The sequence below is a fragment of the Prosopis cineraria genome, unplaced genomic scaffold (genome assembly GCF_029017545.1).
Source record: "Prosopis cineraria cultivar Desert tree isolate PC_DT_omini unplaced genomic scaffold, ASM2901754v1 PC7, whole genome shotgun sequence".
NCBI lineage: Eukaryota > Viridiplantae > Streptophyta > Magnoliopsida > Fabales > Fabaceae > Prosopis > Prosopis cineraria.
Window position 1 is genome coordinate 31,436,762 of NW_026555338.1, and position 3,947 is coordinate 31,440,708.

The 3,947-nt window shown below is 33.0% G+C and overlaps 1 long non-coding RNA gene across 1 annotated transcript; it reads left to right on the forward strand.

The window, feature by feature from the left end:
* The first annotated feature begins 706 nt into the window (after positions 1 to 706).
* On the forward strand, positions 707 to 3,684 carry LOC129316397 (uncharacterized). The gene is made up of 4 exons (XR_008594788.1): positions 707 to 1,171; positions 1,586 to 1,666; positions 2,701 to 2,846; positions 3,379 to 3,684. It is a non-coding gene; the product is annotated as an uncharacterized LOC129316397 (long non-coding RNA).
* The last annotated feature ends 263 nt before the right edge of the window (positions 3,685 to 3,947 follow it).

Here is a 3,947-nt window from a genome sequence, read left to right on the forward strand (position 1 = left end):
TGTATTTCGGGGAAGGAATCTTATTATTTTTTTCCCCCCGTAAATTTTCAGACAATTAAAACGACTAATTAAGTCTATATCAGATTTTGAAGTGGAGCTTTCTATTTTGCTTCTCTTCCTATTCCAAGCTCTCCAGCATACAAATTTGTTACCGCAGGGGATCATCCATTAATCCTTAAGCCATTTTTCAAGCCTTCGCTGATATGGGAGAGTTTCTTATTTTCAGTATTATTACATTTTATTTATTTTTAAAGGCTATCTTTCTTTAAAAAAAAAAAAGTATTTTTTGTATTTTTATATTAATCAGGTCTTTTACATAGATGTTTCATGTATATTTCCCTAGTTTTTTCCACCATGACACACGATGTGAAACTAGCTAGGCCTTCTTCCATGGGCTGTTCTGTAACATTTTTTTTTCCTGATTAATTCGAAAAGATAAGCATTTATGGAACCTTTTGGAAAATGGAAATTGTGGTCAAAAGTGACAATTAACTCCTCCAAATTTAATTACTCCTAAAACTGAGTCTCGATCGAAAAGTCATTGTGATCGTTCCTGGCCGTCCGATATCATATAGGAAAAACGATTATTCTCTACCGAATCTTCTCCGCAAATATGACATCACGTGTTTTAGAGCATATGTACAAGTAGTGCCCAACTCATGAGTCTTCTTACCGTTCTACTTCAGACACAAAAAAAGAAAAAGAAAAAATCACTTTACTGGCACTATATATAGATGAACATTAATTGGGAATTGAAGACATGCAGTGCCAATAACGATAGAAGCATATACTGAGAAATGGGGTATTCAGTGAGAGAACAAACGTGGTGGGTGGTGGTCGTCGTGGGAATGACAATATTAGGGCTTCATGTTGGAGGAGGAGAGGGATGCTTGAGAGAAGAGAGAGAAGCTCTCTGAAACTGAAAGAAGCATTCAATTACCCAAATGGCTCTTCTCTTCCTTCTGGAATAACCTTACCAATCATTCTGATTGCTGCACTTGGGAGCGTGTAGCCTGTGACAACTACACTCACAGAGTGATAGAGCTTGATCTGAGTCACACCAGACCTCAAGAGTTGAGACGCATCAAATGGTCTCTTAATGCTTCTTACTTTCTCCCTTTCCACCAACTTCAACACTTGGATTTGTGGGCGAATTACTTGTCACAGTCAGGTTCTCTCATTCCTTTCACTATTTAATTTTATCATTCACTCCCTTGTGTGTAAAGACATTTTCAAGCCTTCTAAACTCCGATCGCAAACTATGTATATACCACATGTATTTAACCAGATCTTTACTCGTCATTTTCAATCGACCCTTCAAATATTTGTTAGAATGTTGTATTTAATTTAATTTATTTATAAACCATAGACAGTATTTTCTTTGTTTAAACTTTATTTAATATACGCGCAAGTGTGTCTAACTGATCTGAATTCCAATGTGCTCTAGATCACGCACTAGCTTTATAATATATTGAACCTGAAGTTGATGTTAAATTTTGAAGAGAATACTGATTATTTAATTATATAATTTTTTACCCATTAACATCCAAAGCAATTGATCGATCACCTGTTGTTTGTGGAGCAGGGCTGTTTGGCGATATTAGGCTCCACAGCTTGGAATTGCTGTTTTTAGTGGGAAATGAGCTCACAGAAGCCCCATCTTTTGGTGATTGGTTTCTATTTTCCTGATTCTTTGATTAAAATCGCATCTTCTTATTACTGGATCCTGCCTCCATATTTTTTTCTATTTTGAGAGCAATAGATTACCAACATTTTTTTTAGAAAAATTATCACTATAAGAAATATAAAGACAGAATTTTTCTCTATCTAATCCTTAAAATTCTTTTGGCTAGGTGGTGTTTGGATCAATGAATTTGTATTTGAATTTTAAATTTAAAATCTTATATTTAAAATTTATGTATTTTAAATTATTTATTTGGGTAGTATAAAAAATTTCAAATAAAAGAGAGAGATGATTCGATATTTAAAATGAAAATGGAATATTGAAAGTTGTAATTTCATCTTTGTTTTTTAATTGATGAGAAGCGACAATGAGACATGAGAAAAGATATGATAATTATAGAGTTATCAATAGTAAAAACATTTAAAAACAAAAGAAAAATTTAAAGTGATTAAGATTTTAAATGATAAGGATGTAGAGGAAATTTAAAATTATAAATTATAATAAAAAATGAATTTGAATTTGAATTCATAAATTTGATGTATTTAAATGAAGGATTTGATTCAAGTTCAAATTCCCATTAATGCAAACACAGCATTAATTTTTTCTCTCTTCATTTTGTCAACTCGATTGACATATACTAGAATTACTAATTAACTCCTCGATTTTCAGTGTCATAAAATGAGCTAAACTTCAAATTAAAACATTCGTTTCTTTATTCAAAGAATTGAAAGATTATCCGTCAAACTTCCAGAAATTCTTGAGAATACTTGGGAGTTAAATATAAAATGGTGTGCGTTTTTGTTTAATTTATGATAGAAACATGACTAAAGAGATTAGTGATCAAAACTTTATGACTATAATGTAAAGCAATAGGTTGTAATGGCAGCACTATTCATTAAGGTTATAAGGACATTTCCAGTAGATTAGTGATCCATGCAAAAGCTTCGTCTAATAAGCTTCTAACTGGCAACCTATTTAATGTAATAAATCCATTTTCATTTGGAATTTATTGACAGATCTTTCTCGTTCACGCAATTTGAAGGTTCTGAGCCTTCGTGGGAATTTCTTGGAGGGTAGTCTTCCAGAATCTATTATGTCTCTTCTTCCCTCACCTTCTTATCATTAAGCCACAACAACATGAATGGCTCACTGCCTAAACAAGGTACGTATCATATTTATAGCATCTGCAGTAAAAATAATATCCTTTAATTGACTATTCCACCACTAAGATTAGATTATTACATTGATAAAAAATTCTGTTCACAATCTATCACATTTTTTCATGAATATTTTAGTTTAAAATGTGGTCGAAGCACACAATATTGGCAATAAAGATTTAAAAATAATAATAAAATCGAGCTATATTGTATATTAAGTATAGGTTTCATTCTCATGCAAAGGCTAAATAAAAATACGATCAAACTGAAAATTCACTTTCTTGTTTTAATTTCTCTATGCATTATCCCTATGAGTTCGTAAAGATATTTGGGCGTATGCTCAGCCTTTTCTTGGGCCGAGCTATAAATTTAAATCATTGTTGAAGCATAGTAAACCCAAAAATCAATTTTGCCCTTGGAATATTATTAAGCCACATGCGCGGGCCAATCTCAAAGTTTAAACCTTTAAGCTATATCTTAAGTTTTTTAATTTCTTTCATAGATTAACTGATTTTAAACAAGTTAATTATATTACAGGAGGCTTGTGCAATATGAAGAATCTTCAACAATTGGATCTTTCCTTAAACAATTTTGAGGGGCAACTTCCAATGTGCCTTGGCAATTTGACATCTCTAAGTTTACTTGGTCTTGAGTCGATCGTTTTGACGGAACCTTTCCTTCTTGACTCTTTCATACTTTGAGATCTCTAGCCACAGTTTCTTTCTCTGATGACAATTTCAGGGGCTCATTCTCACTTTCTTTGCTTGCCAACCACTCCAATCTTCGAGACTTTCACATGTCATGTTATAACGCCAATGTCAAGCTCGAAAACTGAGAATCCCCCATTTTCCCTTCCTTCAATTGAGTTCTCTATACATCAACGGCTGCACTCTGATGAAGTAAACAATAACAAAATGCCTACCCTTCTTCTTTATCAACAGGACTTGCTTGTTCTAGAACTCACACACTTGACATTCGGGAGTTCCCATGTTGGCTCTTGACACTTAACACAAAATTAAATACTTTGCTATGAGCGACAACTTGTTGACTGGTCCATTTGAACCCAATTCCACCTCAAAATTGCTTCAAATGGCAATTTTTTGATG